This window comes from Hemitrygon akajei, chromosome 11 (assembly GCF_048418815.1).
Source record: "Hemitrygon akajei chromosome 11, sHemAka1.3, whole genome shotgun sequence".
NCBI lineage: Eukaryota > Metazoa > Chordata > Chondrichthyes > Myliobatiformes > Dasyatidae > Hemitrygon > Hemitrygon akajei.
In genome coordinates this window covers 161,704,185-161,728,968 of record NC_133134.1, presented here as the reverse complement: position 1 = coordinate 161,728,968, position 24,784 = coordinate 161,704,185, and the positions used below count along the sequence as shown (strand labels likewise).

At 46.1% G+C, this 24,784-nt stretch overlaps 1 protein-coding gene across 9 annotated transcripts in view; it reads left to right on the top strand.

Moving 5' to 3' along the window:
• LOC140736197 (protein CBFA2T2-like) overlaps nt 1–24,784 on the top strand; it is a 189,594-nt gene that overhangs the window by 42,773 nt on the left and 122,037 nt on the right. For 2 of the 9 annotated variants that reach the window (XM_073062104.1, XM_073062105.1), the window contains exon 1: nt 9,232–9,569. The exons of 6 other annotated variants lie outside the window; for them this stretch is intronic. The gene's annotated coding sequence lies outside the window, so the exon portion shown is untranslated. Of the gene's footprint in view, nt 1–9,231; nt 9,570–19,010; nt 19,110–24,784 lie in introns of those variants that run through there. One more of the 9 variants, XM_073062109.1, reaches the window with a different exon arrangement.

Here is a 24,784-nt window from a genome sequence, read left to right as displayed (position 1 = left end):
TAACCCCCCCACCTTAAATTCCTCCATATACCTGTCTAGTAATCTCTTAAATTTCACTAGTGTATCTGCCTCCACCACTGACTCAGGCAGTGCATTCCACACACCAACCACACTCTGAGTAAAAAACTTCCTCTAATATCCCCCTTGAACATCCCACTCCTTACCTTAAAGCCATGTCCTCTTGTATTGAGCAGTGGTGCCCTAGGGAAGAGGCGCTGGCTGTCCACTCCATCTATTCCTCTTAATAACTTGTACACCTCTATCATGTCCCCTCGCATCCTCCTTCTCTCCAAAGAGTAAAGCCCTAGCTCCCTTAATCTCTGATCATAATGCACACTCTCTAAACCAGGGGGCATCCTGGTAAATCTCTTCTGTACCCTTTCCAATGCTTCCACATCCTTCCTTTAGTGAGGCACCCAGAACTGGACACAGTACTCTTAAGTGTGGCCTAACCAGAGATTTATAGAGCTGCATCATTACCTCGCGACTCTTAAACTCTATCCCTCGACTTATGAAAGCTAACATTCCATAAACTTTCTTAGCTATCCTATCTACCATTTCCATAGATGCTGCCTGACCTGCTGAGTTATTTAGTGTGTGTTGCTTTGGATTTTCAGCATCTGCTGGCTTTCTTGTGTACGTTCTTCCTGTGACCACACGAGTTTGCCCCAGATGCTTCACGTTCCTCCCACATTCCAAAGATGTACAGGTGAGGGTTACAAGTTGTGGGCATGCCACGTTGGTGCTGGAGGCATGCTGACACTTGTGGGCTGCCCCCAGCACACCCTGGGACTGTGTTGGTCATTGATGCAAAGGATATTGTTCATGTGACAAATAAAGCTAATCTTTAAGTTGGTTTGGCAACTTCCCCCGAGGGGATTTGAACTTGCATCATCACCCTGTCTCGTTAACCAGAGTGGAGAAGATGAATTGGGGAGCACAGTGCCAGGAATCTATGTTGCCCTCCTGTGGCAAATGGAATGAGTGCTTGAACATTCAAAGGGGCTGTAAATTTACCCTTTATAGTCCACGTGTGATATGTGCTCTGACCATGAGTTTGGGGGGGTGGGGGACTGCAACGTAACAGAGATTAGAGCGACATCATTACAGTTCAGGACATCAAAATTCAGAGTTCCGTTCCACCACTGTTTGTAAAGAGATTGTACGCGCTCCCAGTGAACGTGTGTGTTTCATCTGGGTGCTCTGGTTTCCTTCCACATTCCAAAGACATACTGGTTGCTAGGTTAATTGGTCATTGTAAATTGTCCCGTGATCGGGCTAGGGTTAACTAGCTGGGTTACTGGGCAGTGTGGCTCGTTGGGCCAGAAGGCCCAAAAAAAAGTAAATAAATAGCTTCTGAAGCTTGCAATGTGAAGCCGACGTTCCGCATTTATGTCTACAAATGGGAGATTCTGAACCGATGGGACACAGATCAGGGAGAACAGTCGTTTAAAGCTGAGGTGTGTAGGAACTAGAGGGCACAGGTTAAAGGTGAGAGGGCACAAATTTAAAGAGGGTTTGAGGGGTGAGTTCTTCATACAGTGGGTTATCAATGAGCTGCCAAAGAAGGTAATGGAGAGACAGTGTTTGAAAGGGTAAATATTATTTGTCACATGTATATCATACGGTGAATTGTGCCAAATGCTTCAGTGACCACCACTGTCTGAGGATTTGCTGGGGGCAAGTGTTGCTAAGCTTCCGGCACCAGTGTAGCGCATCTGCAATTTACTCTCTCTAACTTGTACTGTACCTCTTTGGAAACCGGAGCATCCGGAGGAAAGGCACGTGGTCATGGGAAGATCATTCATACGAGCTCTTTGCAGACAGTGGCGGGAATGGAGCCCTGATTGCTGGCGTTGTTAAGCAAGCCGCTACACTGCCACGCCTAGCACGATAAGATGGACTCTTGAAGTCAAAATCTACCTTGTTACGATTTTACACTTTGTTTACCTGCACTGCCCTTTCTCTATAGCATATATGTCAAACTCAAGGCCCGCGGGCCAAATCCGGCCCGCGGTGGAATTATCTTTGGCCCGCGAGATAATATCTAATTACTATTAAAGCTGGCCCCAGTAATCGAAGCGCCTATGGCGTATGATATGGCTAATGCTGAGTTTATTCAGGTACCAGGTTTTCAGGGTTTTTAGTGTTTATTCGGCAGTCTTCTTCATAAGAAACGGAATTTGTAAAGTGAAACACTTTGTAGTTATAGCAGAGACTGAGACACATGAGAGCAGGCTGAAAAAACGGAGGCAATGAAAGCTGCGTTCGCACGCGTCCAACTGATCCGGCCCGCATGAAGCTGCATTTTGCTCAATCCGGCCCGTGACCTAAAATGAGTTTGACACCCCTGCTCTATAGCTTTGCTCTGCATTCTTACCTTATTCTAGCTCAATGCACTGTGTAATGATTTGATCTGTAGAAACAGTATGCAAAACGAGCTTTTCACAGCTTCTTGTGACAATAATAAACCAATACCAAATGACATTAGTGTACACCAGGGGTCCCCAACCTATTTCACGCTAAGAACCCCTACACCAAGTGAGGAGCAGACCGATGGTCAGGATGGATGTGGTGAATTATAGAGCAAACACGAGGAAATCTGCAGATGCTGGAAATTCAAGCAACACACACAAAATGCCGGTGGAACGCAGCAGGCCAGGCAGCATCTGTAGGGAGAAGCACTGTCGACGTTTCGGGCCGAGACCCTTCGTCAGGACTAACTTACTCTTCGTTTTTCATTTTCTTTTTTCTTTCCCCCTTTTTCTCTGTCATATGTTTCCATAATCCTATGATTTTTCTTGAAGGATCAGAACAAGATAGGCAACATTTCCAAATAATCATGTTTATATCCAACCAATGCAATTTTTATTGAAATCTTTAAGAGGGAGATCAGCGGGGAAGAACTCATTGTACTCTTATTAAAGGAAGATAACAGAAGTGAACGGCCCAGATCCACAGCACCAGCCCAGCCCGAGAGGGGCACGGCCGGGAATGTTGATCTTGGAAGGAGAGTGCTGCAATGTCGCTGGGAGCAGTCTTTGTGCGACCGCTGCTGAGTCATTGACTTGGTAATTCAGAGCACGCAAAGATACAGCGGAGGTGCTCTTAAAGTGAAGTGCTGTCCGTGGTAAAATGATTGGAGTTCAAAAGGGGCATGACAGTATCTGGGCAAAGTCTATGGCAGATCCAGATCTATTTAACGCGAGCTTGCACCTTCTGTTCGCCGGCCTTTTAAGTGACGCAGTGCGAATGTTAAGCTGATGGATGCCAAGCACAAATCCTTCTTTTCATCTGGGCCCTTTTCACCCTTGTCCACCTCTGTCATGCACGTATCCTGCTTTAACTATTCATCGTTCAACCCCTTCCCCTTTACTGATTGCTTCCACTCCTGAGGCTCATTTACTGATGAGGTAACTGCTATAGAAATGCAAATTAGCTTTGTTGCTGTTTTGCATACATCTCAAAGTTTCAAAGTACATTTATTGTCAAAGTATGCATACTTGGGACGGCACGTTAGTGTAGGGATTAGTGCAATGCTTTACAGTACGGCCGACCCAGGGTCATTTCCTGTTGCTGCCTGTCAGGAGTTTGTACGTTCTCCCTGTGACCATGTGGGATTCCTCCGGATGCTCCGGTTTCCTTCCATAGTCCTAGGTGTAGGTTAATTCTTCGTTGTAAATTGTCCCGCGATTAGGCTAGGATTAAATCAGCGGGAATTGCTGGGTGCCGTGGTCTAAAGGGCCAGAAGGGCCTGTTGCCTGAAGCATCTCAATAAAATAAATAAATCTACTAGCTTAAGATTCATTTTCTAGTAGACAGCCACAAAACAAAGAAACGCCATTGATCCTGTTTAAAGGAAACCCCCACACGAGATCATCAGACATTGAAGGTGGGGGGGGGGGAGGAGAACATCTCAAGATTTAATTTGTTTTATTCAGAGATACAGCACAGTAACAGGCCCTCCCTGCAGATGCTGGTAATCTTCAAACAGAAAGGTTTCCTCCCACAGTCCAATGACGAGCCAGTTAGAAGGTTAATTGGCCATTGTAAATTGCCCTGTGATTAGGCTAGGGCCTCTCCCATGCTGTATCTGTAAATAAAATGAAATGAAAAACGCTGTAAGAACTCAGAAGATCAGGTAACATCTACGGAAGGGAGTAAACAGTTGACGTTTCGGGCCGAGACCCTTTCTGATGAAGAGTGTGATGAAGGGACGGAATCAGCAATGATTGAAGGCCTTGATGGGCTTAATTCCTGCCTGTTGGGTCGCTGATGTTTAGGCCAGCAGTGAAGGTCCTTCTTCAAGAAAGCCATTCTTCATCATGTCAGCAGCTTCCTCTCGGTTTTCACTGCTGTGAGTCACGTGTTTCTTGGGTGGCGACTCAGGAATACCATCGCACTCAGGTGTAGAAGGGTTCTTCATTGCTGTTTCGTCGCAATTTTGTTTTATCAGTCAGGGTTTAGCTTTGAGCTGGACCCCTGAAGCTGGAGGACCAAGTGGACGACTGGCCTCTACTCTTTGACCTGCTTGGCGTGGGTAACCCTACCAAGAGCCAAAGCATAAAGTCCTGACTCCAGCCAACATATGTAGCTGAACAGGTCATTGAGGCACGCAAGCTTTGAAGCCTTGACACGGTTGTAGTCCCCTTGGAGGAAATGATGAGTGGAATGGCCTGCATAAGTAAATGCTAATGAATGCTGATGAACAGAGAGACTTGAGTGTACAAGTCCATGGTTCCCAGGAAGTGGCAATGCAGGTGGGCATATTGATGAAGAAGGGATCTGATAGCCTACTTTCATAACTGGGGGACAGAATGCAAAAATTGTATGTCATGTTGTAACTTAAAAAAACCTGTTAGGGTGCTCTTATACAGTAGTATAAGTACAGTAGTAGAAACATAGAAAACCTACAGCACAATACAGGCCCTTTGGCTCACAAAGCTGCGCCCGAACATGTCCTTACCTGAGGAATTACCTAGGTTACCCATAGCCCTCTATTTTTCTGAGCTTCATATACCTATCCAGGAGTCTCTTAAAAGACCCCATCGTATCTGCTTCCACCACCATCGCCGGCAGCCCATTCCACGCACTCACCACTCTCTGCATAAAAAAACTTACCTCTGATATCTCCTTACCCCTGATATTGCGGTGCTTGTTTTCAAAAAGCAGTGATTTTGACACTGGTGGTGGTTGAGAAAGTCAATTCAGAACCACTTTGCTTTCTGCGGTTTCAAGATTTCAGACTTGGAGATGCCAGGATCGGCCAGAAGTGAAAATGAAACCATTTCACAACTTCAACAGGTTAGAACTATGAAGAATTTGAAGGTATCGACAGTCATTTTGAATGTGACAGTGCAAATGGATATTTGCAGGATGCAATCATCCAAAGCATTCTATGAAGGCAGTAATATTTCTGCTAATTAGGGCAGCGTTTAATTGGGCCAAAATGAACTGGTTGCAATGAGTCCCAATTAACCAGAAACCACTGTACATGTAATTGTGTATGGTGAATAAAGTTGATCCTTGGCTGTGTTGGAGAGAGTGCAGAGGAGATTCATTAGGGTGTTGTCTAGAATGGAGGATTTTGGTTATAAGGAAGATGGGGTAGGATGGGCTTGTTTTCCTTGGAGTGAAGTGGCAGGGAGTAAAATTATGAGAAGCATAGATTGATTTGTTTGTTTGTTATGTGCCATGTTTTATGATGTAGCCGATTGTGGTCTTTCCATGACCATGATTGTTCTTGGCAAGTTTTTCTACAGAAGTGGTTTGCCATTACCTTCTTCTGGGCAGTGTCTTTACAAGATGGGTGACCCCAGACATTATCAATACTCTTCAGAGATTGTCTGCCTGGAATCAGTGGTTGCATAGCCTGGACTTGTGATTTGCACCAGTTGCTCATATGACCATCCATCACCTGCTCCCGTGGCTTCGCATGACCTTGATTGGTGGGGCTTGGGGTGTGGGGGTGGGATTAGGTAGGTGCTACACCTTGCCCAAGAGTGACATGCAGGCTAGTGGCAGGAAGGAGGCCCTTGCACCTCCTTTGGTAGAGACATATCTCCACCTTGCTATACATCAAATTGGTTAGGTAGTCAAATTCTTTCTCTCACATCATGAACAATAGGCATAGATTTAAGGTGAGAGAAAGGAATTTGAAAAGGGGATCTGTGGGGTAAATAGGGAACAATGTCGACATGAAAGTCATCAAAATATTTACAACAGTTCCTCAGAATACGTCTGTTAGTCTGTTCTAAAGACTAGACCTGCTTAACCCCCTGATCAGGGTCACATGAAGCCATGGGAGCAGGTGGTGGTCCATAGAGGAAAAATGGAGGGTGATGTGGAAGGGAAGAGTTAGATTGATCTTAGAATAGGTTAAAGGGCTGGCACAACTTTGTGGGCAGAAGAGCCTGTACTGTTATATGTTTTGTGTTCTAAGTGTGGAGGTGCTGTTCCACAGTGATCCAGTGTATGGGTTCTTCAGGGTAGAGGGCCTGACGGGCTATTTTGATAATATGTTTATTCAAAGGATGTGGATGTCACTGGTAAGGCTTGTCTCTATTTGCCATTGAAGTGAGACCAAATCAGAGAGCAGTTCTGACTCAATTACATTGTTCTAGGTCTGGGTCACATAAAAGCCCAGATGGGGTAATGAGGGCAGATCTCCTATGTAGAACAAGTAAGATAGAAATTCAGGGGTTTTCTGGTCACCATTACCAGTACTAACCATGGATTTGTAGAGTTATAGAGAACTGAAACAGGCCTACAGCCCAATTCATCCAGGGTAGCTATGTCGTTACCATGGTAACCTGAGTGTTGACCTGAATTAGTCCTATTTGCCTGCGTTTGGCCTATATCGCTCTGCACCATGGGTTCCTAACCTGGGGTCCATGGCATCAAAAAGGTTGAGAATCCCTGCTCTACACCTTTCCTTTCCATATACCCATCCAAATTTTTTTTTAAAAACATAGTTGTCCCCATTTCTACCTGCTCATTCCACAGACTCACCAACTTCGGTGTGAAATGTGTCACTTGCCTGTCAACATCCGAGGATGTGCTGAAAACAGCCCGCAAGTGTTTTGTCATCCCTCTGAAGCCAACGTAACATGCCCACAAATTAACCCTAAGGTGTATGTCTTTGGACTGTGGGAGGAAACCCACGTGGCCATGGGGAGAGTGTACAAATCCCTTACAGGCAACAGTGGGAATTGAACCCTGATTGCTAACTGCTATGCCACCATGCTGCCCTCTTAGATTTAAAGTGAGAGGGAAGGGTTTACTTTATTTTATTTAGCCATACAGCGTGGAATACGCCCTTCTGGTCCTTCGAACGGTGCCGCCCAGCGACCTCCGACAACCCCAATTTAACCCGAACCTAATCATGGGCCAATTTACAGTGACCAATTAATCCACCTGGGTTTAAATCTAAGCCCTCTAATTTTAGACTCCTCTACCCTGGGGAAAAGGCCATTCACTTTATGTATGCCCCTCAGGATTTGATGTTACTCCATGAAGTCACCCCTCAGCTTATTGTGCACCGGGGAAATAGACCTAACCTATTCAATCTCTTTGTAACTCAAACACCCCACACTTGGTAACATCCACGCAGGTTTTTTCTGCACCTGACCCGTACCAGCTTGGTGTCGATCTTAGTGTGAAATTCTGTGGGAGAAGTCTGTGCTACATTACGAGCGCAGTATAAGTTGATGCCTGGGGCATTTAGCAGGCCTCAGGAGTGGGAGGCTCTGATGATTTCTGTTAGTTTCTCTTGGTTCCACTTTGGACTGGATGGGGAGTTGGAAGGTTCAGAGTCCCTGCATTCATTTCCATTCTGATCCCTCCAGCATTTTGTGTGTGCTTTCCTACATTCCTACTGGAGGAGCAGGAGTATCCTGTGAGCCCACTGCTCTGTTTTTTTGTCACCTGTACCCCGCAGCACTGTGTGCACTTCCCCCGTATTACCACCCCCCATCACTGAGCACGTTTACGCGAAATGTTGTCGCTGGAAAGCAGCATCCATTATCAAGAACCCCCACCACTCAGGCCATGCTTTCATCTCATTACTGCCATCAGGCAGGAGGTACGGGAGCCTGAGGTCCCACACCACCAGGTTCAGGAGCAGATATTAACCTTCAACCAGGGTGGATAACATCACTCACTTCGGCACTGAGCTGATTCCGCAGTCTATAGATTCACTTTCTCAATATTATTTAGAGTCAAAGAAAAGTACAATACAGAAACAGGCCCTTCAGCCCATCTAGCCTGTGCCAAACAATTAAACTACCATTCCCTTCAACCTGCAGTGGAACCATAACCCTCCGTACTCCTACCATCCACGTACCTATCCAAACTTCTCTTAAACATTGAAATCAAGCGCTCATTCACCACTTGTGCTGGCAGCTGGCTCCACACTTTCATGACCTCTGAGTGAAGAAGTTTCCTCTCATGTTCCCCTTAAACTTTTCACCTTTCACCCTTAAACCATGACTTCTAGTTTTAGTCCCACCCAACCTTAGTGGGAAAAGCTTGCTTGCATTTACCCTATCTGTACTCCTCAGAATTTTGTATACCTCTATCAAATCTCCTCTCGATCTTCTACGCTCAGAGGATAAAAGTCCTGACCTATTTGTTCTTTCCTTATAACTTATTTATTTATTATTTTTTCTTTTTATATTTGCACAATTTGTCACTTTTTGCACATTAGTTGTCCGTCTTTGTGTGTAGTTTTTCGTTGATTCTATTGTGTTTCTTTGAATATACCGTGAATGCCCACGTGAAAATGAATCTCAGGGTCGTATATGTACTTTGGTAATGAATTTACTTTGAACTAATCCACCACCTTGCCCGAATTGAAGAATTAAAAACCTCAGGACCCCACTGAGTATTTGCAGAAACCAGGAACCCTCTCTTATCAGCAGTCAGTGAGGCTGAGCAGCCTACAGGTTTAAAATAATGCTGAGGGAAAGAGGAAACCGATTTGGAATTACTTCAGCAGTTCATTCATTTGTTTTGTGCATATCGCCGAGGCAGTTTTGCAGACAGCCACAGGGAATGAATCCATCTGAAAATGAGGTTAATATGTTAAAGGAATCAACGTCTAGACTCCAGGGCTGATTGGCCAAGGCTTTATGGAAGGGGGCATGTCTTTAGTGACATCACTGTGAAGGAGGCTTGGAATGAAATGTATTTGTGACGAGGCAGACGGGGCCATATGAAACTGGTCATTCCAGCTACACACAGAATTCCATCTGGGCTCCATCTGCTCAGCATGGGCCAAGCCTCTAATATTTAAAGGGAAGGAGGAGGAGGGGAAAACGAGAAAGGAGATTTTTTTGGGGGGGGAGAAAAGAGGAGTGTGCTGCTTGGTTCCCAATGGCTCACAGATGTGGGAGTTTGAACACATGCTCAACATATGTAGGGGAGGAAGGAGGAGAGCTGGGAATAAGACTGCTTTGAGGAATGAAACCAGGAGATGAGAAGCAGGCCACCTCTTCCTAGACCTCCAGAAATCCAGAGGAATATCTTGACATTTTAAGATCTGTCTTTTGGGACCCAACTGGGGCAAGGTAAGTCTGTGGCACCTGAGGGAGATATATCTCCTTCAGCGTGGAGATGCTTTATCTGGAGAAAAGCATTGCTTAAATCTAGCAGTAATTAGCTGCATTCATGAATTATAACAATGGAGTTCTGGAATATTTGTGCATGAGGTGTGCGTGTGTGTGTACGTACTGCTGTATTGTGGATCCTAATTAAATCTCTCTCTATATTCTAATCATTTGATGGATGGAAAGGGGTTGCGAAGTGCGCAGGAAAGCTTAACGAGGAATGGATTTCTCTGCTGCACCTACCCTGACAGAGCAGGGCTCCCAGTGACCGAGCCTGGTGGAGAGAGTCTGCCCGGTGGTGTGTTTGTGTGAGCTTCCCCCTCCCTCCCGTTCACCTCACTCTCACCTATTGTTCCCCCCCCCCCCACATTGCATCCTTGGCTTCAGCCTTCAGTTGGGGGGGGGGGTCAGAGGTGTTGGTGGTCGCTGGTGGGGAAAGAAAAGCTGTAAATGTGCCCAAGCATTGGCTGTGAGGCAGTTCTTCAGCCCAGAGAGTGTGCTGGCTTATTTTCATTTTCAATTTCCCCTTTATTTTAAGTTGTTGTATTTTTGCTACCGATGCTCCGGTGAGGTGTGGTGGTGTGTGTGTGTGTGTGGGGGGTGGAGGGTGGGATCGTCCACTTGGAGTGAGTGAGGGCTCTCTCCACATCGGAGCCTCTGCCCTTCTGAAGTTTGGATATGCCCCGAGCTCTGTGATGCCGGGTCTGTTGGTGGTGGTGCTGATACCAAGGGTTACCTGGGCTGAAGTGGCAAAATTCTTTTGCACCGTGTGATTTTTTTCCTGGTGGTGTCTGGAGTTTCGGCTAGGCCAAGGTCTGTTCCCAACTCACTCGGGTCTGGCAGGGGGCAAGGTGGGGGTGGGGGTTACTGCATAGTGCTCTGCAGAAACCCAACTATAATTTTAAAAAAATCTCACAGGTGAGGAACTCAGCAGGTGAGGCAGCATCTATGGAGACGAATAAAGAGTTGACATTTCGGGCTGAAACCCTTCGTCAGGACTGGAAAGAAATGGGGAAGAAGCCAGAATAAGAGGGTGGGGGAAGGGATAGGAGTACAAGCGAGACCAGTGTGCGGGAAGCCTGGCTTCACCTACCACCTTCCACCTTTTCCCCTTCACCCACTTTCTAATCCCCTCAGTTTCTATCATTCACCTACACTCATAGGGCAATTTACAGGGGCCTAATCTGGTGGCGCAATTCTGCCCCTGTGTCTTATGGTCATACAGCTAGTCTCACAGTGTCATACATCACAGAAGCAGGCCCTTCGGCCCATCATATTTTTGATCAGGATCCCAGCATATGCAGCCTCTTGTGTCCCTATTTTGTATGTAGAAACGTGTACACAATGCAATCCCAGCAATGTGATAATGTCATTTGTTTATTAATTGTTTGATTGAGAGACAGCGCAATACCCAGCACACACCCCCAGTTTATTCCTGGAGCAATTCATAGAACAATTACACACAGTCACGGGCAGAACGTACAAACCCCTTTCAGGTGGCGGTGGGAATTGAACCCGAGTCACCTGCACGGTAAGGCGTTGTGCTAACCACTACACTACCGGGCCTTCCTATCAACTCTCATCTACTTAGTCGGGGCAATTTACAGAGGCCAGTTAACCTACATCTAGTCTCCCATTTTGCACATGGTCATACAGAATGGAAGTGGGCCCTCAGCCCGCCGAGTCTGTGCCTGTCATTAAACAGCCACCAGGAACATCCGTGGGGAAACCCACGTGGTCAGGCAGAGTGCTTGCAAACTCCACCCAGATACTGAGCCCTGCTGGAGCTGGCTGCCCTCTCTGAGGGCCCGCTGCCTCACACCGCCAGCGACCTGCATGCAATCCCCCATCCCCGCGGCCGTCTGTGCGGAGTTTGCAATATCTTCCCGTGACGGTGCGGGGTTTCCCCTGGGTGGTCTGGATTCCTTCCATTTCCCAAAGACGTGCAGGTTGGTAGGTAAAATGGCCATGCAAATTGCCCCTAGTGTGTAGATGAGTGGGACAATATCAGGGAGGAGTGATGGTAATGTGGGGAAAATGAAATGGGATTAGTGTAAGAGCGATGTGAATAGGTGCCCAGTGACAGACGTCGGCTCAATAACTTAAGGGCTTGTTTTCTGTGCTTAACTCGTCATCTCATGTTCTCAATATTTATTGCCTGCTTATCTTTATTTTTTCTCAGCTCGAGCTGGTAAAACCTGAGGTATAGGCAGAGCCAACCGCACTAATTTCTCAATTGCTAGGAACTTTCGGACTGTTCTGGTGGTGCTTAGTATTGCAGCTTTTTGAAGATTTGCATAAATATTACTGTGTAGCCCTAATTGTTTAATTCTATTGTGTAGCGACTTTAGGATGATACCAGTTGTAGATATTACTGTTGGGACAATGTTTACCCTGTTCATGTTCCATAGTCTTTCAATTTCCTCTTTTAATTTAGCATATTTCTGGTGTTTTTCATTTACTGATTTCTGTAAGTTATGTGTGTTTGGAATGGCTATATCTCTTGTTCTTGTTTATTTATCATGTATTATTATATCTATTATTATCACTTTTTTTGTTTTTGTAATGGCATAGTTTGTTGTGTTTAGCACATTGGCAGTGTGTCCGACTTGTTATGTGTGGTCTTTCATTGATTCTATCGTGTTTCTTCTTTCTTGCTGTGAATGCCCACGAGAAAATGAATCTCCGGGTTGGATATGGTGGCATATATGTACTTGGATAATAAATTTAGTTTGAACTTTGTATTATCCTTTGACATCTTGTGTTCATGTTTCTACAAACAAAATGGAGACTCAAGAGACTGCAGGATGCTGGAATCTGGAGCAAGGAAAATGCGCTGCTGGAAGAACTCAGTGGGTCAGGCAGCATCTGTGGAAGGGAATGGATTGTCAGTGTTTCAAGTTCAGATGAAGGGGGGTTGACTCAACAGTGATTGTCCATTTCCCTCCACAGATGCCCCCGAACTCACTGAATTCCTTCAGCTATTGTTAGTAAGGGGCGTTGACGGGCTTCTGAGAGAGAGGGAGAGTAAGTTGTAAGGATTCTGGGAAATAATGGGGGTGGGGGGGAAAAGAATGGGTTCGATGGGATTGCTCCTTTAGGATTGGTATAGACCAGTTCTAGTTCAAGTTTATTGTCATTCAAATGGAACAATGTTCCTCTGGACCAAGGTGCACAACACCATACAGGTAACCCACACACAACACATAAAGTAATATTACTACAAATAAGTTAGCAAACAATAAAACATATTCCAGAAGACCCTGTGGGCTGAAACACCGCATGTGTCATTATACGTACAAAGACGTTGCCAGAAAGCCGAGACCAACAGTTCATGGTGTGCTGCTCTGTCGACAATGCATTCAGCTTCCTGGTTGAGTCAGTTGGACCCGGTAATGTGAGAAAATGCAAATAATCCCCCCGTGGCCAACAGCATACCCTCTGGGAACGTCCATGTTACATTCACCCTGCCGAGGAGTGCGAACAGCTGACTTGTAGGCGGGTGAGGCTTGATGTCATGAATGAAGAGCCTGACCTTTCCAAGGATGGCAGCCTAAAAGTGTCACAGAGAGGCAGGTGTCTGAGGCAGAGAAACCATTAGGGCAGGAGCTCCCAACGTTTTTTAACGCCAGGAACCCACACCACTAGCTGAGGAGTCTATGGACTCCAGATTGGGAACCCCTGTATCCCACAACCCTCCCGCAGCACATTCCTAACATCCCTTGCTCTGGCCAGATTTTCAAACCGGCTCTCCATTCCATGTCGACAAATACAGTACTGTGCAAAAGTCTTGGCCAAACAGGTATATTTGTAACTGTCTAAGACTTTCACACAGCACCCCTTCTCTCCATCTTTTGGATGCTGTCTGACCATCTGTGCTGCTGCATTTTGTGTGTTGGTCCAGACTTCCAGCGTCTGCTGCCTCTTTTGTGTCTGTCAGTTGGTTCTCCGACCCTTCTGCAGCGTTCATCCAGATCACCCCGAGCTTCCACTTCATCTCCATCCTCTCAATTTTCCTCATACGTCTAAAGTCCAAAAGACCTTAAAACATAGAAGCAGAATTGTCATTCAGCCCATCTTGTCTGCTTCACCATTCCATCATGGCTGATTTATTGTCCCTCTCAACCCTATTCTCCTGTCTTCTCCCCGTAACCTTTGACGCCCGGACTAACCAGGAAACTGTCAACCTCGGCTTTAAATATACCCAATGACTTGGCCACCACAGCCGTCTGTGGCAATGAATTCCACAGATTCACCACCTTTCTCCCGATCAAGTTACCCAGATTGACCGACTGACTTGCGTAGAAATACAGTGCAGTAACAGGCTTTTCCGGCCTGTGAACCTGTGGAAGTCATTGCCACAGATGGCTCTGGAGTCCAGTTCATTGGGTATATTTAAAGTGGAGGTTAATAGGTTCTTAATTAGTAAGGGCATCAAAGGTTACAGGGAGAAGGCAGGCGTATGTAGTTGAAGGGGATAATAAATCAGCCATGATTGAATGGCAGAGACTCGATGGGCCAAATGGCCTGGTTCTGCTCCTATGTTTTATGCTCATGTGGTCTAACAAAGCCAATGTGCAGATTTTAATGTGGGGAAAATATTGAAAATACATCTCACCGGCAGATACCAAACAAGATTTGACACAGAGCCAATGAAGGAGGGACTTGGCGGGCTAATCGACAGTTTGGTCAAAGGGACATGGAGAGGTGTTAGGTTGGAGATTGCAGGAATTTGGATCTGGCAGCCAGTGGTTGAGTGTTGGAAAAGAGGTAGGACACGGAGTTGCTCAGATGCCTGGGCAGTGGGGTGAGGGTGCAGGAGCAGTGCCACCCTCAACTCTGATGGGAAACAAGATAAGACCACAAGAGCAGAATTGGGTGATTTGGCCCATCGAGTCGGCTCCACCGTTGCAACATGGTTGAGTTACCTTCCCTCTCAACTCCATTCTCCTGCTTTCTCTCCATAACCTTTGACACCCTGACTAATCAAGAAACTATTACCCTCCGTATTGAATATACTCAATGATTTGGTCTCCACAGCCAACTGTGGCAGTGAATTCCACAGATTCACCACCCTCTAGCTAAAGAAATTCCTCCTCATCTCTGCTCTAAAGGAACATTTTTCTATTCTGAGGTTCTGCCCTCTGTTGTAAGGAGGACATGGAAGTTCATGGAAGGATCTTTTAGGAGACTCTTCTATAGGTACATTGGAGCTTAGAAAAATAGAGGGCTATGGTTCTAGGCAGTCTCTAGAGTAGGTTACATGGTCAGCACAACATTGTGGGCCAAAGAGCCTGTAATGTGCTGTGATTTCTATGTTTTATCTTAATCGTGCCTCTGCATGTATAAATGTGTTAGCAACCACAGTAGCATAGTGGTTAGCACAACACTTTCCAGCACCAGTGACCTGGGTTCAATTCCTGCCACTAGTAAAGAGTTTATACGTTCTCCTCATGACCGTGTGGGTTTCCTCCAGGTGCTCCGGTTTCCTCCCACAATCTAAAGACCTGAGGGGTTAGTGGATGAATTGGTCACTTGGGCCTAATTGTGTGGTGTGGGCTTGTTGGCCAGAAGGGCCTGTTACCGTCCTGTATCTCTTAACCAGGGGTTCCCAGCAAAGGGGGGTCCATGAACCCCTTGCTTAGTGGTATTGGTCCATGGCATATAAAGAAAGTTGGGAACCCTTGCTCTAAATAAATAAGAAATTATGTCATGCAAGTGACCTATGTACCCAAGAACATAAGCTAAATGCCAATCCACTCCTGACGATTCTATTGTTGAAGTTGATAGAAGGCATTCCATCTCTCTCCCTGGCATTAGGATAGGATTTTACAAGGGCTGAGATAACGAAAAGACACCTGTGAATTCTCACAAGCTAAGCTGATGATGTGCCAAAACATCTGCCTTTTCAGCAGATGTCAAAAATAAAGCAGTGCACTCATTTTACAGAAATAACTGGAGATTTTTTTTGTCAGTTCTGTCTGGTGGTGTAGGGATTCCTCCCTGATATCACTAATACAGTAGAAAGAGCCTTCTTAAGTTGCTGCTGATGCAGCCTCCTCTACACTGGTGGGACCTGCTGTAGATTGGGGGAACTGCTTTGTCGAGCACTTCGGTTCCATTCACAAAAAGCAGAATTTCCTGGTGGCCAACCATTTTACTTCCCATCCCCATTCCTGTTCTGATATATCAGTCCATGGCCTTCTCTTCTGCCACAATGAGGCTGTTCTCAGGGTGGGGAAGCAACACCTCATATTCTGTCTGGGTAGCCTCCAACTTGATGGCATGAACATTGCTTTCTCCAACTTCCAGCAATATTTTTTCCACTCTCCCTTCCCTCTTCTTCATTTCCTCACTCTGGCCTTTTACCTCTTCTCCTCACCTGCCTATCACCTCCCCCTGGTGTCCCTCCTCTTTTCCTTTCTCCCAAGGTCCACTCTCTTTCGGTCAGGTTCCTACTTCTCCAACCCAATGCCTTTTCCATCTATCATCTTTCGACTTCTTACTTCATCCCCCCCCCCACCCTCCAATGAAGGGTCTCGCCCAAAATGTCGACTGTTATTCATTTCCATAGATGCTGCCTGATCTGCTTAGCTCCTCCAGAAATTGTTTGTGTTGCAATTAGGTACAAGAGTTGAGATATTATCAAGTTATAGGATGTTGGTGAGGCCTAATTTATAGTACTGTGTGCAGTTCTGGTCACCTACCTACAGGAGAGATATTAATAAGCTTGAAAGAGTGCAGAGGGTATTTACAAGGATGTTGCCAGGGCTTGTGGCCTTGAGTTATATGGAAAGGTTGAATAGAAGAAGAAGAAGAATAGCCCTTAACTCGGCAGTGGAGTTATTGGGGCACCGTCATGACGGTGTTTCCGTAGCAAGCTATTCTTGTTTTTACGAGGCCGGGTTGCTATCTTGACGCTCAACCCGCCTTGGATTCGAACTCGGGAACCTTCGCTCCGGAGTCCGGCGCTGATATTATTGCGCCATCAAGCGAGACCAAAGGTTCAATAGGTTAGGACTTTATTTCCTGAAGTGTAGGAGAATAACGGAAAAATAGAGGCATACAAATTATGAGGGGTGTAGATAGGGTAAAAGCAAGCAGACTATTTCCATTGAGATTGGGTGAGACTAGAACTAGAGATCATATGTTAAGGGTGATGGGTGAAACATTCAAGGGGAACTTGAGAGGGCTCTTCATTCAGAGAATGGCGAGAGTACGGTACAGGCTGCCAGTGGAAGTGGTGGATGTGACTTCAATTTCAACATTTAAGAGAATTTTGGATAGGTACATGGATGGGAGGGGTTTGGAGGGCTATGGTCCAGATGTGAGACATTGGGAGTAGGCAGAATTAGTTTGGCACGGGTTAGATGGGCCTGTTTCTGTATTTTTGGAATGCTCTATGATAAAGTTGAAATCACAGTGCAGTAGTTTATGAAGCTAGAAGAACTAACTTACTTGTTATGGAACAGGATGCCCTTCAGCCCATCGGATCTGTACCAGCTCCCGGCAGAACAATCCCATCCAATCCTATTCTCCTTATTTCCCTGTACCCTGACTGGTCATCTACAGTATCCGTTAACCACCAGCAGGCCTCTGGGATGTAGGAGCAAGCTGGAGAACCCCACAATCAGAATCAGGTTTAATATCACTGGTATGCATTGTGAAATTTTTTATTTTGCAGCAGCTGTACATTGCAATACATAATAATAAAAACTATAACTTACAATAAGATATATATAAACTTAAATAAGTAGTGCAAAAAGAGAGCAAAGAATAGTGAGGTAGGGTTCATGGGTTCATTGTCCATTCAGAAATCCAATGGCGGAGGGGAAGAAGGTGTTCCTAAGATGTTGAGTGTGTGTCTTCGGACCTTGATGGTAGGAATGAGAAGAGGGCATGTCCTGGGTGATGGGGTTCTTTAATGATCGATGCAGCCTTTTGAGGCATTGCCTGAAAGGTCACGGGGAGAGCAGGCAAACTCCATACAGTTAATACCCAAGGGCAGAATTGAACCTGGGTCTCCGGACCTGTGAGGCAGTGGCTTTACTCCACTCTGCTTCAGTTGAAGTCGGCGTATGGGGAAAATTCTCACCTCCTCACCCAGGACTTTTCTTGCCCACCTGACTTGGAAGTTTATCGAAGTTCATGCTGTCAAGTTGGAGGCTACCTAGGCGGGGTATGAGGGTGGAAATAATTTGGAAAACGTGTATCTCAGGTGGTTGCTGGTTGGACTGAGCTGTTCTCCAATCTTGGCAAATTACTTAAAAACGTTTTGTCACCATGCGAGGAGTTGTCGTCAGTGTGCTGTTGATTATAGTGTGTCCTCCGAATGCTTGGCCTTTGTATACTTTTCATTCAGCTGATTGGAGATTATGAGGTGTTGCTCCTCCAACCCGAGTGTGGCCTCATCATGGCAGTAGAGGAGGCCATGGACTGATATGTCAGAATGGGAATGGGAAGTGGAATTGAAAGGGCTGGCCTTCGGAAAATCCCACCTTTTTGGAGCAAGTTGTTTTCTGATGGACAATTGAGTAAGTTGGGACCTCTATTCATTGGAGTTTAGAAATGTACACTCAGTCATCATTTTATTTAGACACCTCCTGTACCTAATAAAGTGGCCACTGAGTATTATTCTGCTGCTGTAGCCCATCCACTTCAAGGCTCGACATTCGGAGATGCTGACAGAACTGCTGGCTCACTGGATGTTATTTTGTTTTTAACACCATCCCGTGTAAACTCTAGAAACTGTTGTCTGTGCAAATCGCAGGTGGCCAGCGGTTTCTGAGATACTCAAACCACCCCGCCTGGCACCAACAGTCATTCCGCGGTCAAAGTCACTGAGATCACACTTCTTCCCCCATTCTGTTTGGTCTGAACAACAACTGAACCTCTTGACCACCTCTGCATGAGTTGCTGCCACGTGATTGGCTAATTAGATATTTGCATTAACGAGCTGGTGTACAGGCGTACCTAATAAATGGCCACTGAGTGTAGAGCTGGCATTTCTTAGGGGTCGTGGAAGATTAGATGCTGAGAGGGTGTCTTCTCATCACGGGGGAATGTGGAACAGAGAGGCATAGTTCAAATTAAGGGGAGATGAGGAGGAATTTCCTTCTGTTCATCGCCCTTTCAGAGCCCCTACAATAGAGAGGTGAGGAGACGGTGCCGTAGAAAGCTTTCAAGGCTTGGATAGATTTCTGGATGCATTAGAGTCGAGGGTTTACACAGGGAAATTGGAGAACAGATCGGCAGTGATCTTAGTGAATGGCATAGCAGCCTCGAGAGGCTCTGTAGTGTACTCCTGTTTCTGTTACTTCTGTTCTCGTCGAGACCAGCGAGAGAGTGGCTGCCGTCGGCAGATCGGGCAGGGAGGCATATGAAGAATATTCAGGCAGCCCCGGTTGTGTGGCTGCGAATATTGTATAATGCGTATTAATTTGATGGTGAAACGAGGCCATGCTGAATGACAGGACGTCTGCTGCTGCAGCACGACAGATTGTGAGTGGGGATGTCCTGTTTTTTTTGTTCAGGGCTTTGAGCTGCTTTTTAGATTCTCAATGCAGAGTGACCCTGGTTACCATCTGTCACTCGCTCTGAACCCAGGCCCTGCTCAGAAATGTTTTATTTTGTTTTAATTGTCACACATCCCTTGTTGACGCTGTGTGTTTGTGAGGAAGATTCAGCGGTGAAGTGGGGGGGGGGGATAAGGTGGGGGGTGGGGGCGTGCAGACAGGAACAAGCGTTCTGGAAGAGCTCGTCTGTGTTAGCAATACTGCCGCACCATTGAACTGAGAAGTGTGGTGTGTGGGTGCTGCTTATTTTCAGAAAACATTTTTTTTTTTGACTTTGCTGATTTTTTTCCTGTTACACTTAGAATTTATTCTACTTTTGACTTGGGAATGAAAACCTTTCACCAAGCAGAACTGAGCAGCTCCGGCTGTGTGTGTACACAAAAATGAATGCATGTATGTGTAATTTATTATGTGTGTATATTAGTGTGATATACAGACAATATCCAGAAATGATGTGGTATATATGTAGGCTAATGAACAAATTCATGCTGATCTTTACGTTTATTATTTCCACTCGTCAGGTTCTATAGCACATAAATTGGTGCCACGGTAGGGTAGCGGTTAGTGCGACGCAGTTACAGCTCACAGCTTTCCGGAGTTTGGGGTTCAATTCCACTGCCGTCTATAAAGAGTCTCCGTACGTCCACCCCGTGGTATGTGTGGGTTTTCCCCCAGGTCCTCTGGTTTCCTCCCACAGTCCAAAGATGTACCGGGTAGGTTAATTGGCTGTTGTAAATCTTTCCGTGATTAAATTAGGGTTAATCAGGATTGGTGTGGGTTACTGGGGCAGCATGGCTTGAAGGGCCTACACTGCACTGTATTGCTAAGTAAATGGGCCCCACCTGTTTGACCATTCACATGAACCCCTTCTGGCTGCATTAGGGCCACATTCTTCCATTTTATTTATTGATTGATTGATTGATTGATTGATACAGCATGATACCAGGCCCTTCCAGCCCAATGCACCTTTACTGCCCAATTACACCCATGTGACCAATTAACTGCAAATCACTAACCCTAATCTGTACAATTTTGGACTGTGGGAGGAAAATCCTGTGGTCGCAGGGAGAACGTACGAACTCCTTACAGTCAGTGGTGGGAATTGAACCTTCCCGCCCCCCCCCTCACCTTTCTATTTTGTCATCTTTTCCATTTCTTTCCAGTCCTGAAGAAGGGCCTTGGCACAAAACATCGAGTATTCATTTCCGTAGACGCTGCCTGACCTGCAGAGTTCTTCCAGTATTTTGTGTGTATTGCGCTAGCTTATTTAAGTGTCTTTCTAACTGTCTCTTAAGCGTTCATTTGTATGTGCCATGTCGTATGACGTGGGTGATCATGATTGTTCTTGGCAAATTTTTCTTAGAAATGGTTTGCCATTTCCTTCTTCTGGGCAGTGTCTTTACAAGATGGGTGACCGCAGCCATTATCAATACTCTTCAGAGATTGTCTGCCTGGTGTCAGTGGTCACATAACCAGGACTTGTTGATGTGCTCCAGCTGCTCCCATGGCTTCTTGTGACCCTGATCAGGGCAGGCTGAGCTCGTGCTACACCTTGCCCAAGAGTGATAGTGCAGTCCAGATATCAACCACTCTTTTGTCCCCTTAAAACCCCTTCTTCTCACCTTAAACCTATGCCATCTTGTTTTAGATATCCCTTCTACCCAATCTTTGTCTGTCGTAATTTTATATGCTGTCAGATCATCCCTCAGCCTCGGTCGCTCTAGAGAAAACAAGACCAGCCTATCCAATCTCTTCCCAGAACTAAAGTCTTCCTGCCCAGGCACCATCCCAGTGAATTGTCTTTGCTCTTCATAGACATGGGAGATTCTGCAGATGCTGGACATCTTGAGCAACACACATGAAACGCTGGGGAAACTCAGCACGTCATGCGGCATCTGTGGAAGTGAATAAATAGTTGACATTTCGGGCTGAGAACCTTATTATCTACCAGTTTGCAATCCACCACCTTCTCCTCCCTTATTCCGGCTTCTTCCACCTTCCTTTCCAGTCCTGATGAAGGGTCTTGGTCTGAAATGTCGACTCTTTATTCCTCTCCATGGATGCTGCCTCACCTGCTGAGTTCTGCCAGCATTTCGTGTGTCTTTGCTCTGTGTTCGTACAATGACGTATGTGTGTGTGTTTATGTCTGAATGTATCTGCTTGGCTGAGCAGGGAAAGATTAGAGTATATTTTGAGGCTGCTAAGAGATGTTCTGAGGCGGAGTGGTTTCTGAAGTAGGTTCTGTGGGCAAAACTTTCTGGTGGTGGAAAGCTCTTTGTAAAATTCAGGAGGCAGGAGGGAAATCTCGATAAGCAGGTGTGGGAGGGACCGGTTGTCCCAGTGCAAAGGGTCATAGACTTGGAGGCGGGGTGGTGGGGGTTAGTGAGTATTTTGTTGGTGGTAGCATCGATGGAGGAGAGTGTATGTTGGGCAGGGAATGGATTGGACATGGAATTGGTCTCAATAAGCGAGCAAAGTTGACTATAGTGGGTTGTTGATGGGGGGGGGGAGTGCGAGGAGTGGGATGTGGGGTAATAGAGGCACAATTAATTGGAGGGAGAGCCAGAGGGTAGCAAACCTGTGGAATTTATTGCTTAAATACAGTGGAGGCCAAGTCATTTGGGTTTATTTAAAAGGGATTTTGATAATTTCTTGATTACTAAAGCGTCAAAGGTTGCAGAGAGAATGCAGGAGAATGGGGTTTAGAGGGATGGCAGGGCAGACTCAATGGGGCTAATAGCCTGATTCTGCTCCTATATCTTATGGAGAAGGGCGTCTGTGAAGTAATGGACAGGAAAGTGGGGTGTTGGTGAGGGGATTGTGCGGAGGGAAGTAGACTGTTGTTGGGATGATGAGACAGTGGAGTAAGATGTAGCTGAGGTATTAGTGGCTATCGGTGACGATTCTATTCCCAGTCTGTGCCGTGATGGACGTGACTGGAGCAGAATTAAATTCCTGGGAATGGGAGCATCTGGCTAAGTATTCTAGCCTGAACGCCAGCCCCTGGAGACATGTTGCAAAGTGGTAACCCATTGGGAGGGGAATTCAGTGGAAAGTGACACTTAGTTTCTGAATATTTAACCCTCATGACCACCCCTGGATGTTCCCTGTTAATAATTTATAAACCCTGTAATGACACTTGGACAATGGTGATGATGCCTGACGCATTCATCGGAAATCCCTCGCTGCTAGTTTAGCCACACTGATAAGCCATTTTAATTTCATCTGCAAAAATAGTGGGCTTGTGGGCAAATCCACCAGGCATTGGCTGAGGTACCTCAGCGCCATTTCAAGGTCTTTTTTTTATTTTGATATGCTTTCAGGCAGATCCCCTCTCCCCTGTTCCTGAGCAGCAGTGGGGGGGTGGGGGTGGGTGGGGCAGCTTTGGTGGGAAGAAGCCAGGAGGAGAGTGGGGCGCAGGTTAATGACGATGACCAAAAAAGGCGAGTGAGGAAAACATTTTTAATTGAGCGATTTATTGTGAGCCCGATGTGTAGGGTGTGGAAGCAAAGTCACAGACCACAGAACAGTACATCGGAGGAACAGGCCCTTCGGCCTACAATGTTGTGCTGAACCAATTAGTCATCGACAGGCCACCTTTCCCCACAGTCATGTGCCTAACTAAACACCTCTTTAAAAACCCCTATTGTTTCTGCCTCCACCACCACACCAGGGCAATTACAGGCAGTCCCCGGGTTACGTACGAGTTCCATTCCTGAGTCCGTCTTTAAGTCGGGTTTGTACGTAAATCGGAACAAGTACTTCCGGTATTATTTAGCGTCAGTTAGTCAAATGTTTGTCTTAGTATGTAGTATATATTTTACCTTTCTATGCATATAAAACACTTAAGAAATGTATGTATTCCAATAATTAAACCACTGCGTTGCTTAGTAATAATTGTAGCTTTCATCGGGGCAGCGCCTTTCAAATGCTCCATTATTCTCACTTTATCCGTTATCCTTTAAAATTGTTCCAATCGTTGACCGACTGAAGCCTAATGCTTTTCCAGTGACCGATGGCATTTCACCTCTTTCCAAACGCTTTATTATTTCCACTTTATTTTCAATCGCAATCGCTTCCCGTCAATGGAACAGAAACACCGCGGATGGCGGCTCCCGAGCTTTGCCGGCTCCCGAGGTCCGCTGGGTCCTAAGGACCACCGCAAGGAGACAGGCCAAATGGGACAAGTGGGGGCTGTGCTGGGTTTGGGTGTTTGATCATCCACAATATTCCGCATGGGAATTTAAACTGGAATTGGCAGTTTTTTTTACGAGGTCGAGTTGTGAGCTCGACATCAACCCAGCTCGGATGGTACGGAGTCACTGGATCGACATCAACCCGGCACGGGAGCAGTCTGTCACTGGATCGAACTTGTGAAACTCCGTTCTCCAGCCCGGTGCTGATCTCACTGCGCCACCAGCCGACCGGAACGGGAGGGGGGGAGCAGGCGGGGTCAGGGTGAATCTTACTAAGAAAAATTTAAGCCAAATACAAAGTTAAACACTCAACACAGTGTCAACGGCAATGACTTAAAATGGCAGACGGCGTTCTCCTTCCTCGGTTCGTAAGTACGAGTTGTCCATAAGTCGGACGTTCGTAACTCGGGGACTACCTGTATATGAGTTATATAAACAGTGTAAGTGGTGGAGAAAAAAAATGGTGGTTTGTTCAGAGTTGCCACAAGCACGATGGGCTGAATAGCCTCGTATCCTTCTTTGACTTGGTCTTCTATTGGTGGCATAGCATGTAGGAGGTCGGGTTGAAGCTTTAGTCTTTTTGCAAGCTGAGTATTCCAGTTGATATTGGCCTATTATTGTCCCAAGCACCAAGATACGGTGAAAAGCTTGCCCTGCATGCTGTTCATACAAATCAGTTCATCACACAGTGCATTGAGCTAGATTAACTTGTGTTCTCACACATATATCACAACCCACAGTGAAATGCATAGTTTGTGTCGGTGAGGATGTCACAGAGAGAAGGCAGGAGGTTGGGGCAGACTTGCTGGGCCAAATGGCCCAAATCTGTTCCTGTATCTTATGGTCTTGCGTTCCGGGAGCAGCCCACAAATGTCACCATTCCGCTGGGGCCTACATAGCACGCTCACGAGTCACTAATCCTGACTAACCGGTGTGTCTTTGGAATGTAGGAGGAAACCCACGCGGTCATGAGAACTCCTTACGGACAGCGGCAGAGTTGAACCCAGGTCGCTGGTGCTGTAATAGCGTTACGCTAACCACTCCGCTAACACGGTTAAACAATAACAGTGCATTATAAAGTGTAACAGCTACAGGGGAAGTGCAGGTAAACAGCAAGATCACAATGAGGTAGATTGTGAGGTCAAGAGCCCGATTTATTGTATCAGAGAAATGTTCAGCGGTCTGATAGCAGTGGGGTAGAAGCTGTCCTTGAGCCTGATGGTATGTGCTGTCCGGACTTTGTATCTTCTGCCCAATGGGAGAGGGGAGAAAAGAGAATATCTGGAACTGCTGGGGTCTTTGATTATGTCGACTGCTTTACTGATTCAGCGAGCGGTGTAGACAAGAGAACAGTAGTAGTGACCTCAGTCTAATCTTTCTGGGAATATTAACCATGTCCAGGTTT